Below are 20,348 nucleotides of genomic sequence, written 5' to 3' on the forward strand. Positions count from 1 at the left end.
AAAATTACACGTCAAGCAAAACGTTACAGATATTGTTACAGATATTGTTACAGATATTGTTACAGATATTGTTACAGATAAAAACATATATCATAAATAACGATCAAATGTGTTTACATGTTGCTGACGATAATACTATGTTCTGTGGAACCGTTTCATCTTTTAAGGACAACAGATGAGAAAGTTTGAAATCTGATATTTGCTTTTATTTTGATTAGATTACTTTTTGACGTCATTTACATCAACACTCTGTGTCATCATTGTTTCTCACATATTCTATATAACTAGATGAAACACTATTCTTCAGTCAATCTTGCTCGATTTTATATTTTTATTCTTGGCGATTGAAACAAGTTTTTTTTTATTTTGCTGAAAGACTGATTTTATGCATAATTATAAAAAATAGATGTGCGTGTGTGTGCTTGTCTTCGTGCAAGCTTTAAACCTAATTCTACAGTTCTGTAAATTTTGAAGAGGTACTAGGCCGAAACATTGTTTTACAAAACATGTTCAGTACCTTGTGAGCTTGTAATTTTTGACATGGTTCTATGATATCAATATTGAACGACCACGTGGTCCTCTTTATCAATACGGAACGACCACGAGCAATTGGTGTAGTTATAGTATCCTTCGTCGCAACAAGGTGCCTAGAGGCCCCGCTGGAGTGCGTTGCGGAATTAAAAAAAGTTCGGTTGACGAGACAGTGGAATCAATGAAGTATTACATGACGGGACTAACACATGTGAGGTGATTTAATTCAGTAAACTGCAATCCTTTCATGCGATTGGCTGGGTCAAAAATCCCTTGTCTGTGGCAAAATGCGTTGACAACGGGAAGAGTGTATTAATACAATGGAACTATAGGAAGATTTGCATATACTTTCGACTATTGGAACGATTAAAGTTACAGATGCATTCGATGTTTGAAGGGAATCTTTAAGAGAAAACGGGTGACAATTGAAGGTAAGGTATATATCATTGAATACAACAAAATGATTATCATGAACATTAGCTAACGATGTCGAAAAATATACATGCAGTTCTTTCAGACGCTAGAGGTCGGTTGAAGGTCAAATGTTATCCCTGTTGGATCAAGAATGGAATGAGTAATCTTACTGATTGACTCCATGGTACTTTTGTATACATAACATATTTTTAATGGACAAACAATTTGGGCAAATTGACTTGGAATAGCCACAGATAGAAAAAATAAATGCCGAATATTATACAGATGGTCAAATTCAGGACAAAACCTGTGTCAGGTTTAACTGAGCAGTCAGAGAATGCCATAAATCGGTCACTGCTTTTCCGTGATTTCAAACTAATTAAGTTGTAATATATGATTACTGTGAGGACTAAACTGATATCCCGTGCCTTGAACACTTCATTGTTGTAAACACCTCCAAGGCAGTGTCGATCATTCGTAGTCTTATCAAGGATACATGTCTTAAACCTCGATTCAAGTGAATCCTTGCGCCTGTATTTTACACATTGAATCAAACAGCAGAAATAATATCCTCTGTGACAATTACGAATTGTAGAATTCGAGTATAAGACAACTGCAAAACAACTCTGCAGGCATTGTCGCATATCACACAAAGCCGGGATTTTTCAAATAGAGTTTTTTCTTACAAGCACTGGATGCACGATTCTGTGACTTTCAGTACTGTTCCTGGAACGATCATCCTTTCGAGTGAAAATTAAACTTGCTTGATATATTGTAAATGGCATCAGAGTTAATCCTCTTCAAGTTGCTAACGGAATATCGGCGCTGTTCAGCGGTAATTACGTGTTGTAAAGTAGAGTGATACTCTTTCATGCGTAAAACTTTGATCACCACTTAAATCTCAAAACTCAGGCCATTTTCCAAGGACCAACATAACATGATGAGTGTCCGGTACGGACAATCGTGGAACCATTATTCTTCTCATTTGATCTTAGAACAAACAGCATAAAAAAAGTGTATCTTTAACGTCACAGTGAAGTCTTGACAGAACATTGGGGGAAAATGACGTCACAGCTGCAAGATGACGTGTTATTTGCAGTCTGAATTGACGAATGATGAGATTTCCGTTGATTCTGTTTGAAACCCTACAATCTCCATGGAGATTCTCCTACAATCTCCATGGAGATTCTCCAACAAAGTCAAAAGGTTGCCATTGTTGTTGGTTTCCTCCGTTGTGTTATCAGTCATGATGTGTCTTCTTTAAAAAGGTCAACACCAATATTATTATGAAAATCATACGGTTGGTCAACTAAAGCTTTACAAATTATCATCGATGCTTTATGAGTTGTACATTGCCTTCTATCGACTACATGCATCCACTGATATCACCGCATTGCATGCATAATTCTCTTGATGTAATGAACATGTTAGAGGAACCAAATAGATAACAGATGGGTTCCACGATTACTATCATGTTTATTGTTCTGTTTACTCAAGGTCCAAAGAGGTCATTCGCCAGCCGCAAACGAACAGCTGTTTGAATGCAACTACGAAAAACATGGACAGAGAGACGGATGCGGATAAAGTAAGACAGAAAAACGACGAAAGAGAGAGGGGTCGTGCCTAGACACTTTTCCGTTGTATCTTGTCGCTGTCTTTTTGTCAGTATCTCGGTATGTTCTTGCTGTGAGATGTAGATCTACCACTGATTCTGTCCGCTGAAGCAGTACAGGGGCCGAGGATGGCCGCACTACCAAACACAACACAACACAACACAACACAACACAACACAACACAACACAACACAACACAACACAACACAACACAACACAACACAACACAACACAACACAACACAACACAACACAAGCCAACCAGGGAAGTAACGGACAGCAGATCGCTGTAGGGTTGGTCTTTCCATATTCCTTCACAACCGCTATTGATCAACGAATACTTAGTTTGGCAACGAATAGTTACCACGACGCGTCGCCGATATCTGTCTGTCGAATGATATATCTTTTCCTCATTGATTAATCGACAGCAGAATAATAGATCTTGTTATAAATTTTACAGAAGTCGTCGTATCGATTACTTCAACTTGATCTTACATTCAGACAGTAATATTACTCTGTGATCTTACATTGAGACAGTCAGTTATGACAAAGTTAATTCGGGTTCATGTCACCTACAAAGAATGAAAACGGTTCCTGGGAATTGGTTTTTGACTCCACCGTCAGTTGTATCTTCACAGGAAATGACGTTAATGCAAATTTTCTACACATGGTCACTCAAGGAACCATAATTAATCCGTCATGCCTTAGAATGTTCGGATCAAAGGTCAACTTATTTTGTGCAATTGTACGTTTCATGTTTTATGTCGCCTTCTAATTTTTGTGGCATTTTTAGTTTGAACTTGCAAAACAAAATGACATCAATGTTTGACTTACCGCACGTTTTGGATTTTAATTTGCGAAAATAGATACTTTTTCGGTGTTCACATTTTGTGTCATTCCATAAAACGTGTCCGAATTACCCAGAAATAGGATTGTCTTCTCAACTCAACCTGTTTATGTCATAGGGTAGTTATGCTTGACAAGTAATTTAAAACGCGAACTGCTTGTGACAAACGTTATTTACGTTGGAACTCTGGCTGGGCCAATTCTAACAAAGTTGTGACGACATTTTTTTGCTTAATCTGAACGTTTACAGCTGTTATCAATTTTATTCTGAAAATTTCCGAGACTAGAAAAAAAATAATGGCAGACACGGACTTGCGCAAAACTTGCACGTTACATAATTGATAATAAGAAGATATGACTAGCAGCGTATTTGACGAGGGTCCGAGGTGTTGGATTTCGTCAATGAATTGTTCGTATCAATACTATCGACCAAATCCAAAATGATCCTTAATGATTGTGATACATAATGATATGATATGATATGATGTAATATAGTATGATACGATGATTTGCAAATGTAATCTGACTGTACCGACCGTAAGCTCATTTGCATATATTTCTTGCAGATATAAGAAATGACGTCACCTCTATCTACATCTGTTCATTATGAAAGCAAGAATAAAGGTAAGTTTTTTGTCGTCTACATTCTCAGAATGTCTTACGATTTTGACCGATGTAACGAGGATGTAAAAATACTAGATTTAAAAAGTATCATCTAACGTCGATGATTTTATCGATTGAAATAACTGATGATCGTATAGGCCTAATATCCGCAGAAAGTTCAACTTAAATTGTGGTACATGCAGAGCATGGTTTTTCAACGTTACTCTGTTAACATCAAGTACAATAAGTAAATTAAGCGGGAACTTCAGGAATGTGAAAACCTGTATTCTGTTGCATTTTCGGCACAACCCACCGCGACTTTTCCCCAAATCTTTCTTTTGAACATTCTTTCTACATTATTCCTGTGAAGCAATAGAAACCCACGTGGAAATCAGCTGATTTGCAACCACAATGATACATTGTCTAGTCGTTGATTTGGACACAGACTCTCAAGGGTCTGCGATTCAGTACAACATTCTTAGAAGAAAGAGATTAGTCCTTTTATCGGACTTAGCGACTGTGGCTGATTACGTTTCTATTGATGGGTGTTCTAGTAAACCACTGTATTTGTTAAATTGAAAAATTTTTCGTTTGTCGGATCAATTGTTCCATACAGCGTCGGCAAACAATGATGAAGCTATTGACAAACAATGATATAACAAAGAGATTACGTAGATCATAGCGGAACAGACAAGTGAGTAGAATGTGTATTGTAGAGATGAAATAGCCGATGTGACCGTATGACACGCCTAGGAAAGTAGTCCTACAGTACAACATAATGGGAATCAGTCAGTCCAAGCTGGCATTATGCATTATCTACTGTAATCCCCCGTTAGGATAATCCTCGGGTAATTAAACGCAACTTTAGTTTCCTGTTAATCCTGTACACTTTTTGTAGTAATTAGCACCCTTTTAAGCTCGCCGCCTCTTAACTTGTATGCAGACATGGATAAATACACCTTGAACAGGTTCATTACGGTGAAGGAGCTGCAAAGCCGATAGACTTTACTATTTTTCAAAGTTACTGTCGTGAAGTATAGCACGAATAAACAGACAACGAAGGATGTTTATGATGTGATATCGACGATAAATTTGTTAAATGCTGTTTGTTGTCGTCGGGTTCCCCAGAATTATTACGATTTTTACATAATATTAGCAGTAGTGACTCCGATCGTTGATTGGTTGGGTGAAAGGTGGTAACAGTTAAATTAATTCCTTTTGAAGGCTTTGCGATTCAAGGGAATCATAAACCTTCCAGCCGGAGCAAGAACTGACATGTAAGCAAATAAAAGATATTTCTACTGATTGCACTTTGAAAATCGTTAATTGTGAATGAACCACCAACTGCTAATTAGGTACGTGATTGCTAAAACATGATAGAAACGAAAATTCAGAGGAACAGTACAGATACCTGTGGAGTTTGAAGGAATTCTATTGTAATCTTATACAGGCTATTAATCTAGGATTGTTGAGAAATCTGCATAAGTCGCTCTGCCTGCTCCCCTCCCTTCCCCTCTCCCCTCCCCTCCTCTCCCTCCCTCTCTCTCTCTCTCTCTCTCTCTCTCTCTCTCTCTCTCTCTCTCTCTCTCTCTCTCTCTCTCTCTCTCTCTCTCTCTCTCTCTCTCATACGGTTAGTTCCATCATGTTAAAATGACGTACGTAAATTTTTATTTCATCATGCTATTTTGGATAGAGGGCTGTGGCCAAACTTGGCACGAACTAAAGAACAGCGAGTTTACTATGCAATAGCTTGAATTGCCTCGTTTTACATTTTGGTATTTGACTCCTTCACAGCCAAACTGCCTTCAGCATTTCGGCTTCAATAAATTTCACTTTTTCATGAAGGAGCGATACACGGCTCTCTGAGGCTTCGGCGCTATGTCTATCAGTAACGCCACGCCAAATGTTATCACAGTGCTTTCAACACTCTTGAGTTGAAAGAGGATAGCTTATGTACGATGAAATAAACATTAACTACAAAAGTTTGAAAAAGTTCAATTCTCTGATGAATGTGTGCGCGTCTATCGGGTAACTCGAACCACTGCTATGGCGTCTAACGCGAACATCTAAATATTTACTCGGACGTTATCAAAGCCGTGAAATTTCAACGGTGAATGACGCCGAAAAGGGAAAAGATTGAACTCAAAGTGAAATAAACACAAATAGAAACGAACACTTTCATTATATCACCGATTGGTTTGTTTAATTTCACTCAGTTGAGCACCCTTGCCTCGCATGCTATGAAAACAAGCCATGAAACGGATAGCTATGTTGACAATTTGAAGTTTAGCCATATCGACAGTTTTTGCTGTATCACGACGCTATTTCAGTAATCCGTAGATCACAGTTTCAAACACAATAGTATGAACATTTGCTCGTCTTTGGAGGTATTCATGATGAACGACACATTTATTCCAATATGCAATGGTTACAATGAATCATGTACAGAAAAGGAAATATTGGCACAGGCAGAGTGTACGACAAGGACAAGATTTTTGATCAAAGCCGTCCAGAATACCAACAAATCGCCTGTCAAATTTCCGCTAACGCTCTCCTATATGCAGCTAGCTAGCAAACAAACACATATCAGGGGTGTACTCAAGGCGAGACAGACGCACTTCAGGCACCGATAAATTTCACATAGCGCTATAGGTTCAGTTTAACAGTCTCTATTTGCAGTAAATGGGTTGACATTACTCTACATATCGTATTCCCAGCAATTACCGTAGAATTTTCAAGGCCTTTCAGCTTTCTGTGGATTACATAAATTGAAAAGAAAATCATGCTCTGTGAAGTATACCATCCTGTAACCTTGTTTTAACGTGCAGTGTATATATATATATATATTATATATATATATATATATATATATATATATATATATATATATATATATATATATATATATATATATATATATGAGATCGAGCACATTACATGATGACGAGGCTATTGAGACTTACGCAGCAGTACAGAACGATGAAGAGTCAATACCGAAAGCCAACCAATATGATAAACAGAAAGCGAGGTAGTAAACATTAAAGAAATCTTAGTAAACAACAACAACAACAAAAACAACACATCGTTATCATCATCATCATCAATATTAACAAAAAACCGATATAATAGCAGCAACGACAACCGGAAATACAAAGATTAAGAATGAAATACGCAAAACCTATTACAGTTTGATAACAGAGGGAATTGTGGCAGTTAATTAGTTTCTGCTAGTATCATCCCTGAGTCTACTGTAAAGTAATTAGTTTGTTGTAAGTTAATAGAGTTCTTTACTCTCTCTTTACAGTAAAGGATACAAATCGGCTAATTAATCTGGCTTTTCTGATTCGTTGAATTTGTAAATTACTTACGTCCAAAACTGCCATGAATGCAGCTAGTAGATGAAAAGACAGACGCCACTTGTCTCATGGTAAGATAAATGGTGATCTGTGACTGAAAGAGCCATGCTTGTCTATGAGCTGTCATAGACATTGACATAAGCAACAATACAACACCACCTGTGTTCAATGTCAACGTTAAATATGACTTTGTTAGCATTGTCTAACCTTTGGGTTAAATTGAAATGTCGATGCCATAAAGCTGTTTTTGTCTGTAAAATATACCTTCTTGTTCTACTCTGAAAATCGTAACGAAATACCTAGTATTCCATTCGTCAACACAGTCTGTACTGCACAGTGTGAAAAATGCCCCAATGTTACTGTTGACAACGTTAACTTAATCCCAGTCGTCCGGACAACTATATCAAAGTTGCATACAGTACACAATGTATAGGCAGTAATATCACACTGTGTCTAAACATACTTACAAGGAGGGACAGAATAAAGCGCGTCTTTATTGAACAAAAACTGCGAAAAATTATCCAAAGTTACGGCCGCTGTCCTTACGCTGAGAAAGAGGTGACACTGAGCCATACAAAGATCCATGGTTTTGAGCTGAAGGTAACAAGAGCCTCAAAAATGAAAGTTTTAAACTTTGGCTCGAACCATGTTCCGGGAAACCTTCAATAAATTATCTTTCATTTTCAAAAATAAAAGTAAGTGGTCCCCTTAAGAAACAGATTTCCAAAATTTACTGATTTTGAAATTCAAGATTTACTGCTCGTCTCATGTTAAGTCTGAGGAGCAAACTAAACTCGATTTTCAAAAAAAAGGCAAGGCGATGAAATCTCAATTTACTCCATTCGCTTCAAAGTGACTCCGCACAAGCAGATTAGCAAAAACATAGTGAAAGTTTGAGAGTCCGAATTGATTTGTTACGAGGTGTATTCTGCATTGACAGAGTTCCTGTACACACAACGGAAAGTCTTTACGACTCACCGAGCGGTCGTTCCTTTACCGGCGTTCAGCCTTGACTTTGACTTCTGCGCTGTAGATAAACTCTTTTAGCGTTGATATTATCCCAAGTTTGTAGTGTGAATGAGGAAATACCAGACATTTGTGTCAAATCGAGATGAATTAGTTAATGGATAGTAAAGCGCGTGCTTAAACGGATAGAAAACACTTGGAATTAACACAAGGGGAATGACTTGTATATTTCCTATAATCCCTCAGACTCAAACCAAATGAATTGTTAGACTACTTGAATCTTTTATTGTTATTACGCATATTTTAGAATTTATATTTTTGACATTTCAGAGTTTCTTTTTCGAGATTCTGTCTAACAAAAAGTAAACCAGAATAGATACTTTGTTTAAAAATTTTTTCCTGGAAATATGTACACTGAAATAAATTTCGAATTTGTAGAGAGGCCCAATTTTAAATGAGAACTAATTATAACTTTTATACCATAATGTGTGTCCTTTAGTAATATTTGCTTGGGATGTCTTTTAAAAGCAGATGGCTCCTCAAATTCATGTCATACTTTATAAATATAAAATGATCGCAGTTCGATGATATAGCTTGCTGAAATTTTCCTGATAGCACGAATGATTTATAACAGAGGGAACATTGTTCTGTGTTTCGTTGTGAAGCGCGTTGAGATTATATTTTGATTATTTCAATTTTATTCACAATAAAAGAACTTGATGATGATGGTGTTGTTTTGTCATTATTGTTGTTGTTGTTTGTTGTTGTTGTTGTCGGTGGTGGTGGTGGTGGTAGCACTCGATTATTGCTATAACCTTCCTTACATTTGGAAACTTGTAACAAATTAACTTGCCATAGTCAATGTTTTGTACAATTAATGTTTAATCAAGTTGGGCCACTTTTTAATACGATAAAAATTCAATTTCTGATTGTATTAATTATGCAAATTAACATCCATAATGCTTGTCACATTTAGCAAACTCTCAGCGAACTCAGATGATCGGATGATGATATCATTTACCATATCTGAGCGTCATCAACGTCTACTGTCATACATCGATGATTTGGCTCACATACACACAGTCACTCGCTCACATACACACAGTCACTCAAACAAAGGCGCGGATTATGGTCAAATATCAACGGTCACATGATGTACAGCCTAGAGGTATGGATGCAAGTGATGTACAACGTGTGAGACTGATGAAGATGTAAAAGACAATTAAAGTAGTACGTGCTTTGAAAGTGAAAGACTTAAACTTTTGCTCAAACTTTCCTTAAGGAAGCTTTCAACCATTCTCTTTCAAAATAAGAATAAAAATTTTGGTACGAGAGAAACAAATATCCCTAGATTTACGGATATTTGAAATTCAAAATGGCCGCCATCCCTGTGTTAACTCTGTAGTGAAAAAAACCCCACATTTTCGAATTTCGAAAACCTAAGCCGGGAAACAGTTTTCTTACACCAAGAGCTTTAAAATGAACTCCCACAAGTGGTAGATTAGAAAAGAATTGAAAAAGTTTGAGAGTCTGAATATCTTTCCCCGAGACGCGTTGTACCTTAAGACGATTGAAGTGTCTTGAGAAGTTATCGGTAATGATAAGAGATACGATGAAATTGATGACAAATTATTTTGTTGATAATTACTATCAATTAATATGAGCACTCACCAAAGGTGCCAAAGAAACAATACTGTCCGTTACTACGAATGGCGCGGCCAGCTGTACCACAGCTGAAAGATTATATCCATTGAAGTCAGCCACAGAATCAGAGTACGTTCTAAATTAGAATACAATGCGATAAAATGTCTTCAAATACTCTAAGAATCATGTCGCAATTCGTCTTAACATCTCCAAAGTACTCAAACAATTAATAAATCCGATGGCTGGCATTTTTCTTGCAGGTATAATGATCAAAGATACTTTAACGCATTCTGCAGAGGGAATGCCGCTACAATAGCGATAAGCTTAGCCAGGCACGCAACAGGAATGTTCGGCCAATTTTTTTCGCAAAGTGCTGGGTGGGTGTCACCAGCAGTCATGCCTTTTGTCGCTGGTATGATTTAACACAAACGTCGCCAGCTACTTCAATCAAACTGAAAACACCGACACACAAACCATTCCCCTGGCATTCGATTACTATCTAAGCCGCCCAATGTAGACCATTACTACAAAAATATCCCCTTCTTTATAAATTTTCTTTTACCAGGTCCAGTACCCGCAAAGTCCGTTCTTACGGTTCATTTGAAGCGTTGAACGGCAAAATTTTTGGCATACTTTTGTAGCGTAAGGTGTTTATCTTCTAGTTTTCATTTCACACTTTTAAGAGTTTATATAGCCCTTTCGTTTCGCTCCATTTCGGTGTTTCAACACCGAGGGAATTCTTCAAGTATTCCTCTAAATAGCGGATAACTCCCAAAGTGACTCCCTAATTCTGATAAAATAATTCTGGAAACCATGTAATCTGCTCAATTAAGAAATCCCAAGAGCAAATAAATCATTTTCCTGTTTGAAAAACACTTGAACAGTCAGTCTCGTTTCATCCACGGCCACCCCATACTCGTCCTAAATCGATTATGTTTTGTTTTGATTTTCCCAGATTGTGGTTTGTGCAAATATTCATGCATGTCGGAAGTGACTTCACCACAGTTACCGTTCATTCTTTGCGTTAACCTCTTTTATTCGCTCAGAAATTTTCCAAATTCTCTGAGACCGGTTCACCTCTGGGCTACACTGCTTTCCATTCACCCAAGCGTTACATGTAAAAATGTCTGATAACAGTGGCCGCTTAATGAAGCGAGTGCAGATGAACAAGTGTCACATTCCGGTGAGGGGCTTTGGTTCTCTGCCTCGTTTTTCACCCAATACTTTAGCAGCTTTCATCTCCGCTACTGTGCCAACAAATATTCGACGGTGACATCCAAAACAACGACTTCCAATAACTAGAGTTCACTGAGGAGGTACCTGTGTCAGGCTGCGTTAAATATTGCATGTGGATAAAACCACATGAACGATTCGCAAATGATAGATATGGTCAAATCAAGGCAAAGTAAGTCCCGGTACAGCGAGATTAAGGTGAGGCTCATTGACAGTTTAGATGGTACGATTGTTATCAGGAAGTAGATAAACAGAGTTAGTCGATGTTGAATGAGTAGACTAGAGCTTCCTCTATCTCCTGTATACTGAAATACTACGAGCAAGACATTTTAAAATTTTATGCATTATAAAAGAAAGTTTACAGACATTCTGTGAAAGTACCTACAATGCAACTTGCAATCTTTTAAAACTCAATGATTCTGTATTTCAAGACCTTAATAAGTACTTCAAATACAAAGTAATAATATATTACTACTTCGTACTTGAAGTAATTTATCTTACCTGATCTATATATCTATCTATCTACCTATCAATCAATCTATCTGTCTCTGTTTATATATACACACACTTTCCAACTATATATATATATATATATATATATATATATGTACAGACATGAGTCATCGCATAATCACCAATTTATCATATGTATATTATATAACGGAATATCACAGTCCTTTTTCAGAAAATCAATGACCCCCCTCCCCTTCATCCCCTCCCCTTCCATATATAGTATATCCCTCGTGTAGGTTAACCGGATATCTCAACAGCAGCCTCAGAGTTTACTTTTGCGTTCGTTCTGCAGAAAATCACGTGCCGGGTTATCACCGTTCATTAGTTGACTTTTAAACAGTAAAATTGATCAGTTCTCTATCTACAAACATGTGCTTACAATGTTCCGGATCATCGATTTCTCTGACCAGGGTTTACATGATTTCGTGACGAGTTACAAAGTTCAGATGCGTCCACAATCCATGAATCTGAATGCCTTACAAATCAAACTGATGATATGCGCCTCTTTCGTCCCTAGGCCACTTGAAAGGAAATTTGCGGTTTAACTCATCCCTTGGCTGACCAAGATATGTGTTTTACATATGTACTTTATCACATGTTTAACAGATGGGTTACAATTCAAAATAAACCGGTGGTTACGAAAGCAATTAGTTATAAGTAATTTACGTGTCATGTTGACTTATTGGAGAGGATAAAACCGTGCATTGATTTCCTCTGTAATCGAGTGTCTTCCTGTGTCGCATTGATTATCCGGTTGGCCAATTACATGATTTGGAGTGTCTGAATTCCGGTGTTGAAGTACAGGAGAGAGAGAGAGAGAGAGAGAGAGAGAGAGAGAGAGAGAGAGAGAGAGAGAGAGGAGAGAGAGAGAGAGAGAGAGAGAGAGAGAGAGAGAGAGAGAGAGAGAGAGAGATGGGGTTGAAGATTCGAAATGCATAGAAGCAATTAAAGGAAGACAAGATGATCCACTTAGCAGATATTGATGCAGGTCTTTAAAATGCGTGTAGTAGATACAAATATAATCACTTACGGTGTATTGATTAGTTGTCAATCAGGTGATTGCTAAGAGTTCATACAACCCTGACATTTTTGGGATGAAATCTTCAAACTGAATGAACGCAAAGTAAGCTGTGATGTCGACTATTCCTTTCATATCCTCATTGCTTTCACAGCAAAGACTTATTCTAAATTAAATACACATGTTTTCATGCTCACAATATCAAACATGTCGATTGTGTTAGATCAGTGCAATTTTATTTATTCGATATCTTTGCGTTGGCATTTCTCAGTTTCTCTGCCTTCGCTTTTCATGTCGAGTTTTGCGATGGCCTTGTTTTTACACCTCCGAGACGTGGGCTACTTGGCTCGGTCAAATAGCAGTCATGCCAGCATGGGGACATAAAATGGCAAGTATTCATGTTGCATGTCTGCAGTGGTTCTGCTAAGGTTAGTTGCCTGCTGCTTTTGGCATTACCTCCTTGATAAATAGTCTCTTGTGTTGCGCCGTTCTGAGTCGGGTGTCATAGAGCACTTGTACAGTAGCTGTGATTTATAGGTGCTCTTTCCACATACGAGTCTCTGTCGACATTTTACGATGAGCGTTTTGGCAACTGTGCCTTGTGAATTGGATGTTATTCTTGTGACCCGACAATCATACGTTGCTTTCGAAGGTTGAAACTAATCAAATAAAAAGGTATTGGTTTCGGAAGTTGAACAGAAAAACAAGTTATGAATTCTCACTCTGTTTCCGAGATAGGAGATTAGGAAGTATTGGTTTGAAGTAGCGACGAGAATAAAACATTCCTGGCAGATGATGAAGTACAGTTGTATAGTTTGCACAGTTGTATGAGAGAGAGAGAGAGAGAGAGAGAGAGAGAGAGAGAGAGAGAGAGAGAGAGAGAGAGAGAGAGAGAGAGAGAGATTCAAAACCCGCAGAAAAATAGGAGAGGGGTGATGAAATGCGAGAGAGAGAGAATTTACTGTAAAATAATATATTTTGGTAAAGAAGTTACCATAGCGGAAAAAACATCAACAATGATTTGGCAGGAATCTTTATAAAAAAGTAACCCGCATTTCTTGGCTCAGTTGAAGTAAAATATGACGATTGACAGCGTTATGAAGATACTTCAGATGACAAGCGCTGCTTGGGATAGCGTGACTGGTCATACGTAAAGAGATGTTAGAAACGGTGTAACCTAATGCAAAACATTTCTCCTCGGCGCTGCATAGTTTTGCTTCTCAACATTTTCAAACAGAATTTGTGACGCGTAAAGGTGCATCGCTTGTCCAATATATAAGACGATGATAATGACGATAAGGACGACGACAACAACAACAACAACAACAACAACACTGTGAAATGAAGTGAAATAAAAACGCAATTTTGCAACAATATATTTATCAAGATCCATTCCTGTCCAAACCTCTAGGAAGCAAGATGGTGTACCAGATTGACATGGTTAGTTGCAGTATTATATATCATCGGGCGATACATTATACCTAAGATATTGTCTATTTTTAACACAGTTTTCTGGACAGAGTGTTGATGGATGGCCAAGCCGGGCTGTTTGACCGGTATGTGGCAGTAGAGAACAGTGGGATAATTACAGTTTTTGCAATCCCCATCACGGCAGCAATGCGACCTTTCGATAGCCACTATTTAACCTTCATTTTTTTCATTTGCATATCCGAAGCAGACGCCCTCAGCCAAAGGCGGTGCTTTCAACAGCACAAATGTTTTCAGGCTTCAGTTCACTCTCAGAAGTGAAGTGTGGGCGTATGGAGGACGAGGTCCCTAATGTGTCTCGAAACATATGTTTATCAACATTTACTTAAATCGAAAGTTAAAACGTTTTCCATCAGCAGTATGACGTCACAGTCATATTTTTTATTGCCAGTTATCAGTTATCTTTAAAAAAGCCGTTATTGATAAAATTTATGATAATTGAAAAATTATGAAATATTTACGGTGCAAGACTACTTGTTGCAAAATTCAGTTCATTTCTAAATTGCTTAACAGATTTGTCCGTCATCTGTCACTCGAAAATCGATGATTATACAGGTTTGTCAGCGTAACATGAATAAGCGGCACCTATTCTACTGCGTGTAGACTCACTCAGATCAATATGCCTTATTTCAACATATCAATCATGATTTGAAGAAAAGTGCATAGGTGTAATACAAAATTCCGGTAGTTTTTTTTAACAAGTGATGGCAACTTAAAAAATGGGATGAATTAATCACTTTGCGTTGGGCGGTTGGAACGGTGCGTGTCGCGTTACTGACATGGATTCCGAACCATCTCTTGGCGCGTGTCACGTATGTAAAGCTCGTAAACATGCAATTCTTACTGTTGTATGTCGCATTGGTGTTAGAAGTACCAACGATCTCTGAATTTCCCGTCCAGTCAATACTTTGAAGATACCGAGCACCTCTGAGCACTCCAAACGGCATTAATCTCCAAGACGAGGGAGGAGTCTGCCCTATGGTCTAATATCCTAAACTACTTGGGAACAAACAACTACGAGTAAACAAAGGTGTGTACAATTTACATCGAATCAAAATATCGGGATACCTAAACAATCTTTATCATTGGTTTGCTAAAAACAGGGACAAGTATCCGTTCTGTTAATGTTTCTGCTAATTCACTTCTTTTATGATTGTCAGTCTTTCGCAAACAATGGCAGAGAATCGGCACTTTGTAACCTTCGTGTGTGGGGTTTATTGTTAGAAGACGTCTGAATTTTGTCAAACAGCGCGAACGCGTCGACAACTCTGCAAATTAATATTTGAAATATTTTTCCTGATATGGCACTTCAACCATGTTAAGTGGAGCAAATTCAGATGGCATGGAACTAGGGGTGTTCGACATATCAAACTTTGGTACATGGTCATCTTTCGATGTCTGTATTTTGTCCCATTCATTTTTTGCTTTAGGTGACGGTTCTGTGCTACATAACATGTCAGGAAGGACTGTGATATTCATGTAATTTGATGAACTTTTTATGTAAAATGTTTCATGTTGCTCAAAAAGGCATTTCCAAATAAGAAAGATTACATCATCAACCGATGGTAATCGTCATCATCATCATCATCATCATCATCATCATCATCATCATCATCATCATCAATGCCGTCGTCATTATGATAATCATGGTCGCGTTTATGGTTATGTCATCGGCCTTACAATCACTTCTACCTTTATCACGTATCTTGTTGTTGTTGTTGTTGTTGTTGTTGTTGTTGTTGTTGTTGTTGTTGTTGTTGTTGTTATCATTATTATGATTATTATGATTATTATTATTGGTGATGACCATGATGACATTACGACGACGACGACGACGACGACGATGATGATGATGATGATGATGATGATGATGATGATGATGATGATGATGATGATGATGATGATGATGCTGATGCTGATGCTGCTGCTGCTGCTGCTGCTGATGCTGATGATTATGATGATGATGATGATGATGATGATGATGGCTGTTGTGATAGCAGTGGCGATAAAGAGAAGACTATTTTGTTGTACTGTCATCATCATTATTATTTTCGTTATGGTTAGGTTGGTGTTTCAGTCACTTACAGATTCATGCAATTTTCTAAAGTTTACTCCTTCGTCTCTTCCGCTCACATCGAGTTTTTAAAATTACCAACCTCTGGTAAATTACCAACTGGTATTTCAATCAACATGGTTGCTCGGTGGAAACAAAACCTTCGAGTGAAGAGGAATAATCGTTTGCACATCCTTACATTCAGTATTCCGTGGTAACTTGATGATAGGTCTGTAGTGGTACCAGGGTACACCACAAACAGCAGCTGTTTCAAATATCTCCACTAAAAACACTCGACTTGACAGAGTTGAAAACGGAACCCGTTTGAGAGTGGTTTTACTTTTCAGACTTGGTGTTTCTTCAGGGATAGAAATGATGAAATAAATGTAATATCGTCAGTAGAGGCAGACTTGCATATTATAAACTGCCTTGTCTTCTCAATTTGCTTGACTTCAAAATTAATGCTCGAAAAGACAAACAATTTCATCAGCATTGACTCCCCGGGTTGACTCTGTTTGGGAGACGAATCGTGTGTCAGTTTAATTTTAAAGCCGTCTGCACACTCAATACTCGTGGTTTTGAATCATTCATTAAAAACATTTTCGATAATCGAGTCAACTTTTTAGAAAAAAAACTGAGACTAATTCCTTCAAATTATGTGCATGAAATCATTTCAATACATTAATTTGATTTAATGAAGTCGATTCAGATTTTATTTTTATTTCATGGTATTAAATACCCTGCAGGTTTTTTTGACAGTTGTGAAATTTTTAATAAACTGAAGTTTCTTTAAGCAGTAGATTTCAGTCATGCATCACTGGCTTAATTCCTGTGGAAAAATGATTTCAGAGGCGAAGACAAGGAAACGGTATTTTTCATTGGAATATATTATGACATAAAACAGCGTGGGGAGCCTACGAGGGAGTGATTACGGCAAATTAGGCATATTTTTATTTCAGCTTGGGCGCACAGAACTCAAAAAGGCCAAATAGTTGGAATGCCAGGCAATTTAAGGTTACCCTGAATGCGATCAGTCTGGTGGGCGATCATGGCAGTTTGCTCTTTGAAAACGATTTCTGGGATAAAAGCTGTTTTTAATTTCCTCCGTTTTGGCTCGATAATTTGCTGAGCAATTCGGCGTATGAGGGGTTACGGAACATCGGGGCATTTCAAAATCTCTCCAAGCGGCTGCCTGAGGTATTCCGCGCCAAACGCCTCACTGAGTAGTATTAGAAAGTGGTCACCGTAACAGATCCAAGGTTTCAGTTTTTCCTCTGACACAAAATATTCCCCGTTTGGGAATCTTTCATTATAGTTCCTTGTATAAAATATTCATTAATTCTCTGTGAAAATTACTCAGAATCTCTAGCAACTTTGATTTGTCAAAATCTGTTGCTTGGATCAATCATTTGCAGGTGGTAAATTCACTTGACAAGATTTACGTCACATTATGCACAATATCGAATAATTTGAACCGCAATCTAAGATCAGGTAGACACAGGAAAACTTGCTGATTGAAGATTTCTTCGTAAAAGACTCCAACGGTGTATGGCCACGTTCGTCATTGAAAGAAGTGGATTTTCTGCTAACTCTTGGCAAATGCATCGAAAGTTTTCCCGCCAACGCTGACACAGTGGTAAAACCATTATGACATTCTTCAAAAGCGTGCCAGGCGTTTTCAAGGGAGTGGTGTTCAGGATGCCAACGTGTTAGATACCTTGTAAAGCAAACACAATCTCTGCTTCACAGCTTTGCACTTTTACTTGTTTCGCCTGGTTAAACGAATTTACCGGGAAAGGAACTGCAAGGAAATATTAATGTACTTGTAATCAAGGTATTTGATTTTTTAAATAGTTTAGAAATCGATAAATAGCTGGTTTAAGTCCTACTTGAGACATGAAGATTTGGACATGACGAGACACGCGTGTTTTTGCACAGGGTATGGGATGACAGCGTTGACTATTTGATAGCCGTGGAGTTTACTTCTAATTGAGAGACCACAGTCACATTCATTATCAATTTATTTGTTCTTGAAATCCAATATTGAAGAGAAAGTTGGGAGAGTTGCCAATTAGCTATGTACAACACATGACAGGTATGAGTTGAAATTTGTGCTGCACGGGGAGTACAAGCTGAGCGACAGCAAAGTAAATTCCAGAAATCGAACATCGAAATCAGAGAGTCCGTCAACAGTCCGCAGTTTGACTTTGCGGAATTCGACAGAGTTTGTGGCATGTTTTCTTTCTAAACACCGACACATTCCGAGTGAGTCAAGTGAATGGAGCTTCTTGAAGTAGAGACTTCGTTTGTTTGTCCAACTTGCTTTCAATTGTTACTGTCATTGAGACAACTCTTACTTTCTTGACATCTTTGTCTGCTCAGAACGAACCATTCCAGTCTGACGTCGATGCACTCACTCCTGCAGCCCAGTCGTGATATAACCGGTTTCATGTGAAGCAACTAAGCATCTGTCCAGTAGAGATAAACAATTGCTATTTAATGCTTAGAAAAATACTATCACAGTTCCCCTCAAATTGTCCCATCCGGAAAATTATTTTCAGGCCTGTTTTCTCCAGTTCACCCCCATGATTAAATGGTTCTTTCCTTATCTGTTTCTACCTGGTATTTTTTGCCACCTATGTGACAATTGCTTGAAACTGACACCGTTATTCATATGTGTACTACTGCCTGTTAAAACCAATGACAATGACTCCATATTGTTGTTTGTCAGAAGGAACAGGTACTGACGACTATGTGTATACTATGAAAGGTATCTACCTTTTACACACAAGAGAGTCAGCAAAAAAACATACGTCCATTCTGTAAATGACCTGGCCTGATATGCTGTGTTTTAATTGAAAAATCATTAAAAGTTCAAAAACGAGACCGAGTGAGTTTAAAATGCATCAAAGATACGGTAAAATTGTGTTTAGACATGTCATATAGTCTGCATGTTCTGTAAGTGTACATTAGTGGATACACTTTTGCTTTGTTAGCTCTTCGCTCGAATTTGGATCGTTTGTTTAAATTTTCCGGTTCCCCGTAATGCATGTAGGCCTACTGTGCTGCAAGTGTCTATAATGCAAGCTCCACAAATTTATCTATTGAATGTACAGTCAACGGAATGAAATTTTGACAACGTGAATCAACTCATCAAGCCTAAATTGTCGTGAAACAGTAAGATGATCTTTCTTACTTCTAAATAAGCCTTATTATCAACCCTATTCATGGAATACGTCACCAGAATTTACGTGCGCGGGATTGAATTGTGGGATGACATTCAGTATTAGCGAAATGATCACGTCATCATAAATTTGTATTGGTTTCCATGGACAATTCAAAACATATGAGATAACACTAGGTTCATTTTCACACCAATCCCGTTGAACACTGCGACGTTGAAACCTTAGCCTCTCCCCTCTTTACGTGACTACGCTACTACGTATGTACGTACTTGAAAACGCATGGAAAGTTCCTTTGAACAGCAATAGTGACCCTGTAAAATACTGTTAGGTATTGGTGGATGTTACGCCAGATGGATTAATGTGATGATGAGGATGCAGACGGTAATGGCGACAACGATGACGATAATAATGTAGCTGTGATGATGATGATGATGATGATGATGATGATGATGATGATGATGATGATGAAGATGATGATGATGATGAAGATGATGATGATGATGATGATGATGATGATGATGATGATGATGATGATGATGATGATGATGATGCATACTGGTGGTATAGAATTAGCATACGCATTTCACAAAAGCGTTTTTACAGCTGAACCTCTAAATCGCTCCGAAACTTCATATTTTAAAAATGACAGCAAAATTGAAGTGATCCTACAATTCGGCACTGATTACTTTCCCCTAGTTTGTTGCATCACCAAGATGTCAATATTGTTTTCTAATATACAAATACAGAAACCTGCATGACAACCACGTGATCCATGACGTAATAACGGCTGGCCCCTGGACGCATCTCAGATCTGCGACAATTACTTCCATCAGGACACAGATGACGTACTTCTACTGATTTGCCATTTTATCTCAGTGGGAATAGT

At 37.9% G+C, this 20,348-nt stretch overlaps 1 long non-coding RNA gene across 1 annotated transcript; it reads left to right on the forward strand.

Annotated features, from left to right (window-relative positions):
• Positions 1-739: 739 nt before the first annotated feature.
• On the forward strand, positions 740-4,027 carry LOC139142642 (uncharacterized). The gene is made up of 3 exons (XR_011554435.1): positions 740-962; positions 2,443-2,530; positions 3,970-4,027. It is a non-coding gene; the product is annotated as an uncharacterized lncRNA (long non-coding RNA).
• Positions 4,028-20,348: the final 16,321 nt, after the last annotated feature.

This window comes from Ptychodera flava, chromosome 10 (genome assembly GCF_041260155.1).
Source record: "Ptychodera flava strain L36383 chromosome 10, AS_Pfla_20210202, whole genome shotgun sequence".
Classification (NCBI taxonomy): domain Eukaryota; kingdom Metazoa; phylum Hemichordata; class Enteropneusta; family Ptychoderidae; genus Ptychodera; species Ptychodera flava.